Genomic DNA, 17,492 nt, shown 5'->3' with positions numbered 1-17,492 from the left:
GGGATCATTCTAGACCAGGGATTAACTAAGGATGCTAATCAACACAATTAAGAGTCAAAAACACTAAACTAGACTCTATAGACTCAAAACTAACTTAAAACATTTAAAATAGCAACAAACACTCAAAAAGACTCAATTCTAGACCAAACAAGTGATTTTGGTGAAAATAAAACTTAACTTGACTCTAAAGACTAAAAGAAAACAAATTTTGACTCAAATAACAAGACTAAATGAAAGGGGAATTGTTTTTGACGAATTTAAAACCAAATGGGAAAGGGATAGGGAATTTTTGCCAGAACTTAGGGCTTCTAGAAACTAGGTATTTTGTGGCAGAAATTAGACTTCTAGAAGGGATAAAGGGCAGATTTCTAGAAGAACTTAGGCTAAGGGGTGCGGCACCTTTGTAGGAGAGGGATTACAACTCCTAAACCTTCAAGGAATGGCATACATGCGGCACATAAAGGATTAGGCTTCTAGAATCTGAGTTATGTGTTTAATTGTATATCTAATCCCTTCTAAATAGCTAGAATTAAGGCACAAACTGATTTGGATAAGATAAGATAGGATAGGATAAGGTTGGTTAGGATAGAATAAATAAGGTTGGATAATGTTCCTTATTTCTTGCTCTTTCCTTATCTTCTTTGTATTTGAACTTCTTTCTCCAGATTTGTAGCATTTCCTAGCCTCTCTTGTCTTCAATTTCGTCCATCCATTTTGCTCCATAGTTAAGCTATCCAATCCATGCCCAAAACTGCTCCAAATGGCTCCAAAATGCAATTTCTTGCTCCTTTTGCCATTAGGACCTACAAACATACAAAAATAGCTTAAAAGACTATAATAAGTAGTAATTAACTAACTAAATGCAAGGAAACAACATAACTAGGTAGCATAAATATGCTCCTATCAGCTAACCCGATCCCTCAGACAAAAAGAAGCACAATAACAGTTGCAGGAGACCCATGAGACTACATGTGAAGTCAATGAAGTTGTGAGTCTCTACCGCTGACTACAAAGAAAGAGGTACTACTAGCCAGAGATTAAGCAACAAGCTACATGCATCCAAGCCGACTATCCAAAATGCAGTAGAACACTTTCCCCAGAAGAGGCATTTGCAATTTCCATCACTGATTATTGGAGGTCCCCATACCTGATCTTTTTTATTGATGGAACACTGCCAAACAATGTCAAGGATGCACGCAAGTTGAAAGGGACAACAAAGACGTATTTCATGGATGTGGCAACTCTATACTGGAATGGATTCAATGGGGAACCATTGAGATGCCTTGGGCTATCCGAGTCCTCATAAGTCATGCAAGAAGTACATGCTGGAGAATGCGGTGAGCACCAAGGACGAAAGAAATTGCACAAGCAGCTACTAAGCCTAGGATATGAGGGAAGACATGCACAACATGCTCAAGTGATGCCATGCATGCCAAGTTCATGGAAACTTAACCCATAAGCCTCCAACGTTCCTGCAAGACATGCACACTTCATGGCTATTCCATACTTGGGGGCTTGATTTGATAAGAACAATCAATCCAGCTTCCGAAGGCCACATATGGATCCTAGTAGCCACTGAGTCACGAAGTGCGTAGAAGCAATCCCTCTCAGGAAAGCAACAGGAGCAACAGTATCCAATTTCATCAGGGAATGCATTGTTTGCTGATTTGGGATACCTTACAAGATAGTGAGCGACAACAGCACACCTTTTGTGAACTAACAAGTAAGTGCCACACTTTATGCTTACGGGATCAAGCACCGCTACTCTAAGTCATACTATCCTAAGGGAAATAGTCAAGTTGAAGCCATAAATAAGACACTGCTAAGAATCCTAAGCAAGATGGTACACAATTACGCTGGAGGCTGGGGCACTCATCTTCCAGATGTCCTATAGGCTCATCGCACATCTGCAAGGAACGCTACGGGCTTCTCTCCTTACTTCTTGGTGTATGGGTCCGAAGCTATTTCCCCTGTGGAAATGATGATGCCCATGGCAAGGGTTTTAGCATTCAATGACGTGGAATGGGATGCTGCAGCATACACAAGCTGGTGATGGAAAGACCTTGAGTTACTTGAGGAAAATAGGGCAAAAGCAATTAGGAAAGTAACTCTATACCACCAACAAGTTACCAAAGCCTACAACCGTACAGTCAAGCCATGCACAGTCAAGCTATGCAGCGATTAATGTACCCCAAATTTTAATGAAATGAATGAGCACTTTATCAAAATCTTTGGTACATTCGTTTCTTTACATTGGCAAGGGTAACTAGAAGGGTTTCTTCTGAATAAGTTATAACATAATCATGCCAAGGTTATAAGGAAAGCCCATGCCAAGCAAGTTGCCCTAAAGGGAAAATCATGCTAAAGTTATACTTATGCAACATGCCAAGCCTATCAATGCCATGCAAGTTGCTCAATGTTCAATGATCATGCAACATGCCAAGCCAACACGCCATGCAAAACCCTTGAGTCACGCAACTAAAGCTTGTCCAAAAGCTATACTTATGCAATATGCCAAAGCCTATCAATGCAAATCAATGTTATGTGAAGCCTATCAATGCAAATCAATGTTATGCTAAGCCTACTGATGCAAGTCAATGCTAAGCGTATCGATGCAAATCAATGCTAATCAATGCTAAGCCTATTAATGTTAAGCAAGCCAAACTTTCCTAACTTGCTCTACTTCCTTATAGAGGCTGCAACATTTTTTCATCTTCCTCGGGGAAGCTCGTTGATAAAAGGCCAAGTGGCAGGATTACCTATTGCCCTTAGGAAAGAGGGCAAAAGCTCAAACCTATGTCTTAGAAACTCTAAATAGAATTTTATCCGACAAATTCTCATGCACTCGAAGTAAAAGAAAGCCAATGTCATTACAAGATTAAATACATCACAAGCATCATGCTAAATTCAATGTCAACAGCCAAAGTCAAAGGCAAATAAGCAAAACGCAAAGCAAAGTAGTCTTATTGCCATTGTTTGAAAAACAATAAGCTAGCTGTCCAAATGGAAAGTACAACTAAAAGTGAAAGTGGAGTGAGGAAAACAACTTTCTTCATGGTCTGCTACTTCAACATCTCAAGGTTCATGCTCTACCAAGAAAAGAAGCCGATGGTTAGAAAAATGCAAACAGTCATGCAAAGTGCACATTTGTGGGAAGGTGAGGAATTAAGCTCATAACGCCACCTTTCTGAGGAACTGCTAGAGGTATCAGCATGCAATTAATCTACCGCAAGTTGAAAACAAGTTACTATTTCCATAGAGCTCCCGCATACTAACTTCTTCAACTTGAGCTTCTCAACCTCTAATTCCTTATGCTGTAATTCAAGAGCACACGTCAATTTGCTAACTTTAACAAATTAACCCAGAACGCCTTTATCCTTCTCAAGCCAAAGCCCAAACATGGTATCACGCAACTCTCCCAGTTTCTCAACTAAGGAACCCACTGGCACACCCAAAGCTACCACATCGCTAATCATGTCTTGCCAACATAGCAGCATGTGCTCTGTGATTTCCAATGGGGAAGTATGTTTCATGCCATAAAGCAAGGTCCCCAGTTCCTCAAAAATCATTCCACGCATGAAGATAAACCTATCAGGCTCACATCTTCATCACCGGCACGCTCAAACCCAACACCTCAGCTAGTATGGAACAGAGCTTTACTCCCCTGAAGTCAACCCAGGAAGAGAAAGCTTCGCTCGAAGGAATCAGTTCCTCGATCGAATTTAATACCCTATCTTCATTAGCGATATTATGCTTGAGCTTCCCGAGGGCTTCAACACCTACTCTAGGCCCTACAACATCAGTATTCACCTACGAGGGAAAACGAGAAAATATGCACAAGTAAGGAAACGGATCAACAAGCAGAGGCACAAAGTAGCACAGCCCACGGAAGCTATCTAATATGGAATTCCAACAAACCAACATGCTTATACATACACATGAAAAAACACGAAGAAAATATGCTAGGCGAAATTAGCTACTTCTTACATGCACATGCAAGTCTAAACAAGATTCAAATACTCAAGGAGAAGGTAAACAGTAGTAAATTCACGCAAGGGCAAGCATCAACGAAGAAATGTACCTCTATACCTTCTATTTCCGCTTAAACGTCATCATTCAAAAATCCATCAACTTCGTCAAGATCAACATCCTTTGTTACTTTACTATCATCCTTGCCGCTTGGCTCCTTGCCAATCTCTTCACCTTCTGTGTCCTTCCCTAGGGAAGCCTGAAGATGTTCTCCGCTTCCAAGGTCAGACTCGGCACTTGTATTGATACTTTCCTCAATGGCCAAGCCTCCTCCAGCTGCCTCATCGTCGTCAGCTTCCCCAGCACTCCGTTTTTCCTCACTTGCTTCAGTGATATCGAAGAACTCATGAGGCTTGGGAGTGCCAAAAGAAGCAGGCACTTTGGCACTCTTAGTCCTACAAGTAGGGCCAGTAGGAACTACTTCTTTGGTAAGAGCCTTTGTTGTAAAAAACTTATAATTAGCATCAAGCCACAAAGCAAGATGAGCAAGAAGCAAGGGAACAAGGTCTTTTACCAGTCTTTGGCTTCGCTGCGGAACCTTCACTCTTCGATTTCTTCAGAGCAGGGGAAGAGTCAAGCTTGCTACTAGGTGGACCGTCCTTCACCACCTGAGGCTTGAAGTGTTTCACTGCGTCATCTAAGTGATGTGATAAAAGATTGCACTCAAATTAAACCCTCTTATTGACAATTGTAGTAAAGATGTAAGTAGGGATCGTTCTAGGCCGGGGATTATGAGGGATTGCTAATCTACTTGAAACTGACTTAAAAACACTAAACTAGGCTTAAAAACACTTAACTAGACTCAAAAAACTCAAAACAAACTAAAAAGACTTGGAATAGCACAAAACAATCAAATAGACTCAAACTAGACTCTAAAGGGTCATTTGGATGAATTTTAACTTAACTTTGACTCAAACACTTAAAAACACAAATTAGGACAGATTCTAACTAATTTGACACAACAAAGTAAGGGGGATTGGGTTTTTGACGAATTTAAAGTAAAAACAATTAACTTAAAGACTTAAACAAAGTTTGGCACGAAATTGGGTGAATGGATGGGTGATAAGCTAGCTAGAGGGTCATTTTCCACACATAACACACTTGCATACAAATTGATATCCAGTTGCTTTTTCAATAAACCATGAATCTCAACACCCCAGATTAACCGTGACATCACTAATTAACCCTTAGATTTTCCTTAAGTTATTGAATTAGACGGACAACGCATCGGCAACCAAATTATTCTTCCCAAGTTCCCTACATGAACTGCATAATAGAGACACAAGCAAAGATCATTAAGCTTTGTGAAAATCATAAGCATTGACAAGGCATTCGTAACTATGACATCATGATACTCATGCCAAGAATTTAACTTAACACGATTGTGACCAATAACCTTCACTACTTGTGAATATAAGTTTGTAACGATTATGTGAAACTCCCTTATATTAATCCCTTATATTCTAGCACCAAATTCATGCATGCAAACTAAGTAGGCCTCCTTAATCAACATACAAGAATAAGTTCTTAATCAAATAGTTAAGTAAATTGCATTCATAATTTATGAAATCATAACTGGAATTAATCAATTCATATTGCAAATATAATCATGGTTTCGAAGTCTTCTCTAGCTAAAACAAGTTTAGCCTCTCATGTTCACAGCAAAACAAAGAGAATTTAAATTAAACATTGAAAACAAATGATATATTACACCTAAAAACATTCCAACAATCCAACTTGAATGGCAAAAACGTCCAAGACTGCTCCTCCTCTCTTTCTTCCTTGCTAGGCTGCGGCACAAAGGTGTGGAATGGCTGAATTTGGGTTATGGTGTATTATGGTCAAGAATGGATCAATGGTAAGGTGCGGAATTGTGCATGTAGGATGGTTGAATGGTTGGTGCGGCTGTGTGTGTGGAGAGAGTGGATGATTGCTTTAGAATTGTGTATGTGATGATGTGTGAATGGGTGCGGCAGAATGTGAATATTTTAGGGAAAGGATCATGGCTTTAATTAAATGTTTTAGGAAAGATTTAGACCCCAAATCCTCAAGGAAAAAGGGTAATTAAAGTCAAAATCCCAAGAGAAAAGGGAAGAAGGGTGTGGCAAGGACAGAAAATAGGAAATAGGAAAGGGAAAGGTGCTCCCTTGCACGGCAAGGAAAGGGAAAGGGAAGGGAGATGCGGCATTGAGTTTGGGAATGGGATTTAGGCTTCTAGAACATATATTTGAGTGTCCTAAATTGATTAGGAACCCCTTTGATAGCTGGAACATAAGTAGGAAAAGATTAGGATTGACTAAGTCAAAATAAGGAAGTTTGACTCATGTTTCCTTCTTTGTAGCTGATTCCTTTTCTTCCAAATCTTGAATTAATTTCTTACATCTCTTTAGCAGATTCCTAGCCTCCTTTGGTCTTCAATTTCATCCATCCACCTTACTTCAGGCATGTGCTAACCATTCCAAGCCCAAAATTGCTCCAAATTGCTCCAAATTGCACTTTCTTGCCACTTTAGCCAATTGAACCTACAAACACACGAAAATAGCTTAAAATACTAAAATAACTAGGAACTAACAACATAAATGTAAGAAAACAAGCTAACTGAGTCGCATAAATATGCTCCTATCACTGAGGCACAACATGTGAAGCACTTAGGAAAAGCATGCAAGAGGAAAGTTAACAAGATAAGTCAAGCTAAGAAAATATACCTGAAGCCGCCTTATTCCCTCCACTTGTAGATTTCCCTTCATCGACACTAGACAGCTCTACTCTTCTTCGTGCTCTGGGAAGAATCACCGAAAGCATTGCTTTCCTCAATTGTGGTACCAACGCTTCAAACCGGAAGCAGCCGATGTGGGCTCTAGCACTAGTCAGGGATGGTTGACAACATTGGGAGACAACCGCGATTGTTTGTCACCATGAAACTTGGCAATGATAGGAGCATATTTATGCTACTTAGTTATGTTATTTCCTTACATTTAGTGAGCTAATTACTACTTATTATAGTGTTTTAAGCTATTTTCGTTTGTTTGTAGGTCCTAATGACAAAGTTGGCAACAAAAGGCAATTTTGAGCCTTTTAGAGCAGTTTTGGGCTTATTATGGATAGCTTGTATATGGAGCAAGGTGGATGGATGAATTTGGAGTCAAAAGAGGTTAGAAACATGCTACAAATCAGAAAAGGAAAGTTCAAGACAAAGAAGATAAGGAAAGAGCAAGAAATATGGAAACTTATCCTAACAACCTTATCTTATCCAAACCTTATCCTATCTTATCCTAACCTAATCTTGTTCCACCTTAATCCTAGCTACAAGTGGACCTAAAAACCTAATTTCTAGAAGCCTTATCTGACCCTAAAAGGGTGCCACACCTTTCCCCCTTTTTATGCCTTCTAGAACACCCAAAATCAGCCACAAAACACTTAGTTTCTAGAAGGCCCAATTTTGGACGAAATTCCTAAACCTTTTTCTGATTGGATTCTGACTTAATTTACCCATTTTCCTCTTGGATTTGGATTGTATTAGTCCATATCTGAAACCAATTGGGCTAGGACTTAAGTTCCCAACCTTTGCCGCAACCCTAGGGGCCCTAATCACTTATTTCTGCTAGGTTTAACCCTAAATTCTGATTGCTAGGGTTTTGGCCGAGTACTATATAAAGGGACCTTAAGTTGCCGCACCCCCATACACACCCTAGGCAGCCATTCATCATTCAATTCGTTCATTCATTCACACACACACCATCCATTCAGAAAATACAACCTTGTGCCGCAAATCCTAAGGAGAAGAAGGTGTGTCATGGCTTCCATAGGAGAAGGAGACCCTTGTGCCGCAAGGAATCTGCATCCATTGGAGACTTTGGGAGTTTTTTCTTCCCTCGTTTCGTTTCCATGTTTATTTTAATTTGCTTTTCAATTGTTATGAACATGTGTAACTAAGTTTTTCTTAGTTAGAGGTGAATTCAAAGCCATGGACATATGTTTTAGATGAATTGATTTCCTCCAGATTTTGTTTCTTGAATTGTGAATGTGATTTACTTAATTGATTTATTGAGAACTTGTTCTTGTGTGTTGATTAAGGATGCATACTTAGTTTTCATGCATGAATTTGATGCTAGGATATAAGGGAATTTCACCTAATCGTTATGAACTTATATTCACAAGTAGTAAAAATCACTAGTCATGATTGTATTAAGTAATTTCTAGGCAAGAGTATCATGCAATTCATAGTTACGAATGCCTAGTCAATGTTTAGGGTTTTCAAAAAGCTTAATGATCTTTGATTTTATCTCTATTATGCAGTTCATGTAGGGAATTTGATAAGAATAATTTGATTGTCGATGCGTATTCCATCCAATTCAATGAAACTAGGAAAATCTGAAAGTTAATTTGTGTTTTTCACAATTAATTTGGGGCATTGTCATTCATGGTTTAAAGGGATAAAATCTGGAAATCAATTTGTGTTACATATGTGCATGTGTGGAGAAAGACCCTCTAACTAGCCTTTTTCCCATTCAATTCACCTAATTTAGTGCCTAATCTGTTTAGTTTACAATCTGTCCAATTTAATTAATTTCGTCCAAGTCAATTCCCCCTTTTATTAAGTGTGTTAGTTTAGTTAGAAAAGTGTTTGAATCTGTCCAAATTAGTGTTTTGAGTCTAAGTTAGTTAAATTTCGTCCAAATCACCCTTTGGAGTCTAGTTTGAGTCTATTTGCTTGTTTTGTGCTGTTTTGAGTCTTTTTAATTTGTTTTGAATCATATAGGTCTAGTTAAGTGTTTTTAAGTCAATTTAAAGTAGATTAGCATCCTAGTTAATCCCCGGTTAGAACGATCCCTACTTGCATATATACTACAATTGTCACAAATAGGGTTTAATTTGTGTGTCAAGATAATTTTCACATCAGGCAATGGCAGAGAAACTCTTCAACCAGTAAGCAGCATAGCCTTTAGAGATGCCACTTACTCAGGTTCGATTGGTAATGTACTAGAAAGGACGAAAATATGGCGAAGGCTCACACACAGAACTTTAAAACAGATTGTTGAAAGAGGTCTTAGCTTCAATAGGGAAAGTTATTGGCATACCTTAATCAAAACCCAATTGTCGTCGCACCCGGAAGAGAGTAAACTGCACTCATTTCCTCATTATCTTCCCCTTTGAAAGGGACTGAGAGAGCTAACACAACTAATGATTTTTCGATGAGCAAAGGAAAATCTAGATTATCGGAAAGAGGAATTGACATCACACTTTGATCATCTTCACATGCAACATCGATGAAAGAACATCACGGAGGAAAAACCTTCGAGGACTGACACATCTGAACAAAAAATAAAATTGTTCACATCATCCAAAAGCTCTAGGAAGTCCTACTTCTTTGCAAGAATCTTCCCAAACCATTGACAAGCCAGTGGGAGCTTCTTAGGTAAATCAGAGGCAGAGTCAATAATGTAACGGCTTTTCATTGCGCTAGAGGGGTAAAAAGTTATCTTCAAACCCTTAATACACTCCCACAAAAAAAATTTGAAGAAAGGTAGCACATACAAAACTTTTCAATAGGGCACTACCTGTGACTGCTCCTCCAAGGTGTGAAGCTAGTCCAATTCGTGGTAGAGGAGCCTGAGGAACACGAAGCCAACAGAACCACTTGGCCACGTACGATTGCTATGGCCCAAGGAATCACTTGGCGACTAAAGGTATCTTTGCTATCATAGAAGATGAAGCGACCTAGCCATAAGCACAACATGGCTTTGAACCTGCAGTTCGACTCTTGTTTATTATGCCAAAAGTGTTTGATCCATTCGTTGAAGCAAAAAGCCTTGCGCGGAGATGTAGGAGCACCTTTCTTCAAAACATCAAAAATGTCAGTGCTTGCCGAAGGAATGACGTAACGGAAGGGTTCCACGTTACCCACAATTGGAAGATGCATAATATTAGCGACATCCTCTAGAGTAGGGTTGAATTCTCCCCAAGCACAAACAAGGGTGTGGGTCTCTGTACTCCACCGCCTAACCATGTGGCGAAGAAACTCAAGCTTGAGGCGAGCAACTTGTTTCTTGGTCATGAAGACAGTGTCCAAAACCTTGGCCCTTGTCAAGGTCGCGCACTGCTTTGCAAAGCTGAGCTCAGTCTTTACCCAATCCACCCAGCCAATAGCCTCACCACAGGAAAACTCGAAGTGGATCGACACGACGAGAAGCAACCCATTTTCGATGCAACATCAAGAAATATGTCTAGGATCAATAGGAGGCATTGAATCTAAGGAGGATTCTTCATCCTTGAAGGCCTTGCTCTAAGAACCAAGAGGAGGCGACGGCCTGCCTCGTCGAAGACGATCCTCAATAGTGAAGGACCCATCAATGGCAGTAAGACACTTTGGTGATTCTACGGCCATAATGCACCTATGGAAAGAAAGCGTCTAGCCATAGGCATTACAAGCCAGTGCAAGGAAGACGAGGACATTCTCAAAGCCCAAGTCCACCTCGACCTAAAAGTCCCCCAACAAATGGCCTATTCACTACTTAAATGTAATATATTTTTAATATTTATTTAATTAGTGAATCCATGCGACTCACAAATCGGGATTCATTGAGAATTTTTACGTTGCCAAATCTCTATGGAACTCCCGTATTCATGGTTTATAGATCTACACTAAAAGAAAGGGAGAGAGTTTGAATCCATAAAGTAATGAGATGAAAACAAAGGCCTATCTACCAGTTGCATCTTCTTAAGATCGATTCCGAACTTTTTTCCTTTTGATTGTAATCATCCTCTTATACCATACAAAAATGCTACTCTAATCATATTCTGCACACCACCTTTCTAATAGAGGCGCAACCTACTTGTATAGGTAAACCCTATCTCTATTAAGAAAACAATTTAAATGATACGAGTACAGCATCACATGCAATACGTGCCATATAGTATAAATCATTTCCCTTATCAAAGAGGTGATTCAAACGTGATAAGTTTGTATCTCAATTGTTGTAATTTACACATGCTCTTCCTTTTTATAGCACGTTGTACATTTGTAATAAACTTGTAATCATCTCTTCGTTGCCAAAATAAAACCAAATCCGCCAGTGGTCAAACTCACTCACCATGATACCATCTTGCATCCGCATTCCACACTAACAACATAACAAGTAGGGATTATCACATTCTCATGCGTTGTACAGTTACACTCCAATTAAATTTATACTGGGAGCTATGAGCTATAAGAGAACGATTTGCACAAGAGATTTATGCCCAACACGTACCTCTAAGCCTCTCTCCTTTAGTTAACAACCATCATCAGACAACACCAACTCTACCAGCCGCTGCTTGCTATTGGCTGTTCAAGGATTGCAGAACGTAAAATAACAAAAGTTTATACGCCCTTTGTTAAATGCACAGTATAGTTTAAACCAACAAAATGATACTACATACTAGATAACAAGACCCGAAATACCAACATTCACCAACAGCAAAATCTTTCATCAAAATAATTGAAAAAGTGAACACTGAAAATAACTTAAGATAAACAAAGGTCTTCTAACACCAAGCATGCTTCTAAAGATATCAAAGACTCGAAACCATAATAAGACAATGAGCACATATTTTCCAGGGAAAAAACTGAATTGCAAAAAGGAGCAGTAATTAGATATTTTATTAAATAACTTGCTCTGGTTAAGGAAAGAAGCTGATCGACTTCCCATTGTCCTTGAGAGACACTCGCCAAAGCACCAAATCTGTAGTAGAAACAACATTAGCAATCAGTTTAAACTTTAAAGACAACAATAATATGTCAGGCAAAATCATCCTATCAACACATGACGAACATATAATCTCCCATATAACATCAAAGAAAGTAGAATAAAAGTGCCCCACATGATAACTTGCAGATTCTCATGGTAACAAGAAAATTCCAACAAGAACCTTAATCGCCTGGGTCACATAATATGTTCATCTCTTTCCTCCACCACGCTCCCTTAATGAAAGAGTAAGCGTTTCTCCTGCTCCAACATTGTAAAATGCAAGTGACATGTTGTCCTTGAAAAAACCAGGTTTCCCACTCAACTTCTGTTTGTTTGCTGGAAGCTGGATCTCCCCAGAAATTTTCTCTTTCGAACTGCCAACAGTTTCTGACAAAGACTGCACCGTGATCTCCAAAAGTTGTCCCTTTAGATTACCTTCATCCACATTGGGCACAGATACTGTGATGCGAACAGGTCCCTGTAACCAAAAAGATAAAAAAGAAAAGAAAAGAATAGTTTCTGTCAGGCTACCAACAATCCATTAAAAGAATAGTTTCTGTCAGGCTACCAACAATCCATTATACAATAGCATTGCACTTACTAAAGAATTTATGGTAGAAAGACAAGGATATCGAAAAAATCCATACCGGATGCTGTGCCAGAAACTGTATCTTCTGAAATAAGCATAGAATTGTCAAGCTTCTGCCGCTTTGGCTCAGGTTCTTCTGGAAACGGTGGAGGAGCTTCTTCAGGTGGTGGTGGAGGCACTCCCTGAGGCAAAGGTGGGGCTGGCATCATTTGCATTGTAGGTGGAGGAACGAGAAGAGGCACATACAGTCGGGAAACTTGCATTGGTGTAAACTGAGAACCAGGTGAAGGTGGTACAGAACTACCAGGTGCATTCATAGACATGGATGGAGGCATAGGACGTGGTCAATTGAGCAGGGGACTGCTGTCCAGAACTCATGGGCATTGGATGTCCAGGAGGTCGAATTGATTGATATTGGACAACTGGGGGCCTTGGTGGAGGAGCAGGGAGACTGCCGCTAGGTGGAGCAGAATACTGGACTGTGTTTGGAGGACGAGGTATTCAAGGCAAGACCAGGTGGTGGAGGAAGAGGACGAATTGAAGGCACACCAGGTCTTGGAGGAGGAGCTGCAGGACCAGGAAGGTTCCTAGCATCATTGTTGAGACCATCATTTTGGTCCTCTCCATTGATATTCTGCGACATTGCTTGATTTGCTGTGCGGCCAATACTTCCAGTGTGACCATCCCAAATGACCTGCTTTGGTTGCTCATCTTTCTTTTTCTCAATCTCAGCCTTGACTGCATTAGAACCTTCTTCCTCTGTGGTACCAAAAACATCAGGACAGGTTCGTGCAAGGCCCACAATGTTTCTTGAGATTTCATCATCTTGAGCAAGAGTAGTCTCCCAAATCTTAGCAAACATCCTTTCCTTTTGCTCTTTGTATTTTGGATCAATGAGAGAAATCCTCATGTGTTCAGACATCTCGTTGGTCGGGATAAGCTCTCTAGTGATTGGGGAAATGACATACTTTGTTGGGTCTCTTTCGGCAGGGATCCTGTCCTCAGGTCTCTTCCAGTTCTTCACAATTCTCATTGGTGGTTCTGGGTCCTCTGTCACCACATTCTCATTCTTCTTTTCATCATCATTCTCTTCAAGTCTAGATGTCCTCAAGCCCTCTTCAACAAGCTGCATCTCTTCTTCATCCATTTCCATTTCCACCACCTTACCAGGCTCAACGTCTTCTTCCATATCTGTGTTCTTGCTTCTCCTTATAACCTCAAGGGTCATCGGAGGAGGTAAATCCTCATCCTCATCATCTGCAAAGTCTATTGTTTCAACCACAACAAAATCATGCCAATCAATCATAGCCATTTGTATCCTTTCCTGCTCAATCTCATCTTCAGCCTTCTGTCTTGCTTGCTCTTGTGAACGCTCCCACCCTAATCGATGGACACACCTCTCGAGCACAGTTGTCATGTCAGCAACACTTTTCTTAAGCTTATCTGGCAAATTCTCCGGAGGCATCAACACCTTAGAATACGCATCAGCCAGAGAAGTGAAAAACGTGAACATACTATGCATAGGCTTCAGAAAATGGAACTGGTGGTTGTTCATTTCCCTGCTTGTCAATCCTTGCAAAAATGTTTTCCCGTTTCGAGCTGCAAACTGGGCTGTGAGCTTAATAATATCCAACTCTTCCCCAGTAATACCTTCAGGAAGACGAACAGTAAACTCCTAAGCTTGTGGTGGTTCGAGCACTTTGCGGACCGGTCTAAACTGGGCTGAGAAATCAGGCTTTGGGGCTCCTGCTTCACCATCTACAGCTGGACCTGGTGGAGCTGACTCAGGTGAAGCAGAATCCGCAGGCTGTGTATATGGTTGCTGTCCAGAAGACTAATTCTGGGCACGGAATTCAGACAACCGATGCTGATAGTATGCATGGTAGGGATCTGTCGAAATCAAGAAACTGAACTTTGCATTTCCGGTATTATTAGCCATAATCCTTTTCCCAAATTTCGGTCCATTATTTGCCACAAATTGGGCAGTTTTGTCAACAATGTTTCTAATGTCTGAAGGAGGATGTATGATACCAATAGCCCTGGTATGCATCGCAACTGATGTAGAGTTGGCTTTGCTCAACTCCTCGTCCAATTGCTTCTCATCCTGATTGAGTTCAGTCACTTGGGATTCCGGACGAGGCCCAAGGTCTCCATCAGAAGGAGGAGCTGGTAAGGGCAAAATGGACCCTATCATTTTCTGTCGAGAAAAAAAAAAACGGAACACAGGTATCGTTTGGTATGCAGACGGAACGGGACGGAACGGAATGGAAAGGGACGGGACAGGATGGAACGGAACAGAACGGAGCGAGAGCAAAGATGCCCTCGGATGGAAACAAGGAGGAAGAAGAAGGAGACGGAGAGGTTATAATTTTGTGTTCCACGAATGTGGAACGAGTCGTTCCAGGAGGGTGAGGTGGAACGAAAATTCACCCAAAACTCGTCCTGTGAAACAAGGCGCACCAAACGTGGGACGGAACGCCTTGTCCCACTCTGTTCCATCCGCCCCACGTACCAAACGGTACCTTAAGTATGAATCGACTAATTAACAGGCATTAAAACAGCCTTGTGCTAACTACAACCTGCACATTACAAACTTCAGGAAAACTCGTACGAATGGTCAGAAGCATTTATAAATACGCATGACCACTTTAGTAAGTACTGAGCTGTTTTACTACTAAATACAGAAAACCCGAATTGCTGCCGACTAGAAAAACTTTCTAAGATGAACCCGAAAACGATGGGAACACAAACAGTCTTACAGAAATTAAGTCAGCCAAATTGATCAACACAATTCCGAAAACCCCCATCTTTGTGGCATTCTTCAATTGATAAAAACCTAAATCAAAATTTAAAGTAATTCTCGATTTTCGAAGGAAACTTCAATTCGGAATAATAACTTCTGAATCTCAAAAAAAAAATAGTATTAATTGAATGAGAGCCCTCAAACCATGATAGGATTCAAGCACCAGAAAATAAAATAAACAAGAATTGCATCATTAAGAAAAACATACATAAAATTTTGTAGCAAAACCTATTTAACAGATTAGTCCCGCCTGCCCTGCCGATGTGGTCGACAAACGAGATCTTCGAACTTTTGGGAGTACGAAAAATATTACGGTTTAAGGCAAGAGAGAGAGAGAGAAAGAGAGAAAGAGAGAGAGAGAGAGTGTACCTTAGGGTTCTAACCAGATGATTCCACCTGTTCCAGGGTTTCGAAGCCCCAATGTTATCGAGGCAAATGAAGATGGGCTTTCGGTGTTCTAACTCAAAAAAAGTGCAGCCATTCTGCTTCATCAATTCCATTACAATTTTGTCAAAATGGGTTATAGTGGAATAATTGTTATAATTGGGTTAAAGTTTCGAGACCAATTCTTCACTTGGGTTAAAATTAAGTAATCATTGCTATAATTTTTTTCATTTGGTTTTTCATACTTACCATTTGATTCAGCCCACGTGACTCATTTGATGAAAGTTCTAACAGACTTAACGAAAATGACCACAACTAGGGGTGGGTACAGGCCGGCGCGGGCTGGGGATAGCAGATTCTTATATAGGAATCGGACTTTACCCAACCTGGTTGAAACGGGCCGGTTCGGGCCAAGTCCATGGGTCCTTAGTTTTTTTTTTTTTTTTTTTTTTTTTTGTTATATATATATATATTATAAATTAAATGAAGAGGGACAGGTTGTTGAAAATCTTGAAGGGAAAGAGTCCAGTATGTCTAAGTCAGTCTCTGAATGTTTCGATTATACTGGGAAGATAATATCTGTCTCACCAGTCCAACTGTCCAACAAGATTGTTGTCCTGGTGAAAAACAAAATTCCAAAGCCAAATTAAGAAGGTTGAAGAATTCAAGTCAGAGAATCGTAGGTTACAAAGAAATCATGTTGCATCCACTTTTCCTTTAACACCATGGATACGACATACGAATAAAGGAAAAACAACGGGATGAAAACATAATAAGAACTCACATTGTCATACTTTTTCCTGTGTCTATCAACCATTGCGTCCAAATGCACAATTTTTTCGTTGACATAGCAGTGCGCCAATTCAACGTAGGGCTGCTCGAAAGGGAGTTAAAAAAAACCAAATAAAGTCATCGGAGCTGGTAAGTTCAAATGCTGGACTACTATGAAATGCCTGATTATATCAAGATTCAAATAAAGCAATCCATCAAAGAAAATACACGCAACAAAGAGCAGCACTCAACTTTGCATTACCTGACAATAGTTCTTTAGATTCCTCTGACATACTGAGGAGTTGTATTTAGGGAGACTAGTACAGAACTATCATCACGAAAAGAACAATCATCAAATTATCCTCAAATAAATTTACAGCACAAAAGTATTTTCCTTAGCAATGATGTCAAAATTGAAATAGCATCAGAAATTTCCTTAGCAACACAAAACCCCCAAAGATTAAAGAATTAAGAAGTGAGACATGTCAAATATGTCAAGCTGTTGTACATTTGTAGATTTGGACAATAAATAAATTCCCATTCAATGCTATACAACAAGCCTGCAAGTTTGAACAATACATTAATTCCCAATTCAAATTTCAAACATTATGGAATACCCGGTAGGTACAGTAATGAACATTTGAACCCTAAATCCCTAACTTCCTAATTCTTAATTTCCATGAAGGAAAATTTATGGATTGTGTTTAGGGTATGAAGAACTGCTTAATAGACTGAGAGATTGTAGAAAACCCTAACTCTCAAATATAAAAATTGATCAGAGAGAATCAAAGATTGCAAATAACCATAAATCCCTAAATCCAGAAAATTAACCAGAGAGTTAAAATTAAGAGTTTAGAAATTATATTACCTTAATTTGAAAGGAGATGAGATGACGATGGTGGTCTCAATTCGGAGAGATGATGGTGATGGTGGTTGTTGAAGGTTACCGCCACTGACATTTTTCCAGAAAGAGGGAGACGAAGACGGAATCGAGGGTTGTGGAGTCTAAGATGGCTACTGTCAAGGACTCTGATAGTGGTTGTCGAGGGCTGTGGAGTCTGATGGTGGTTGTTGAAGGACGGCTACTGTCGAGGACTCAACTCGAGCTTGAGTTGTGAATGAATGGAGAACGGGAAACTGAGTCAGTCTATAAGATGAAAATATGGCAATAAAAGGTGGAGGGATTTGA

General features: G+C 39.9%; 1 long non-coding RNA gene and 1 pseudogene across 1 annotated transcript; both read right to left on the bottom strand.

The window, feature by feature from the left end:
• Window positions 1-11,171: 11,171 nt before the first annotated feature.
• On the bottom strand, window positions 11,172-15,926 carry LOC137732318 (probable splicing factor 3A subunit 1; annotated as a pseudogene).
• Window positions 15,927-15,968: 42 nt separating this feature from the next.
• LOC137730613 (uncharacterized) lies at window positions 15,969-17,306 on the bottom strand. The gene is made up of 4 exons (XR_011068195.1): window positions 17,172-17,306; window positions 16,566-16,631; window positions 16,317-16,406; window positions 15,969-16,149 (listed from the first exon to the last, which is right to left on the bottom strand). It is a non-coding gene; the product is annotated as an uncharacterized lncRNA (long non-coding RNA).
• Between the last annotated feature and the right edge of the window lie 186 nt (window positions 17,307-17,492).

This window comes from Pyrus communis, chromosome 4, assembly GCF_963583255.1.
Source record: "Pyrus communis chromosome 4, drPyrComm1.1, whole genome shotgun sequence".
In the NCBI taxonomy this organism is placed as follows: domain Eukaryota; kingdom Viridiplantae; phylum Streptophyta; class Magnoliopsida; order Rosales; family Rosaceae; genus Pyrus; species Pyrus communis.
Note: the sequence above shows the minus strand (reverse complement) of the source record. Positions and strands in the feature narration are given on the sequence as shown.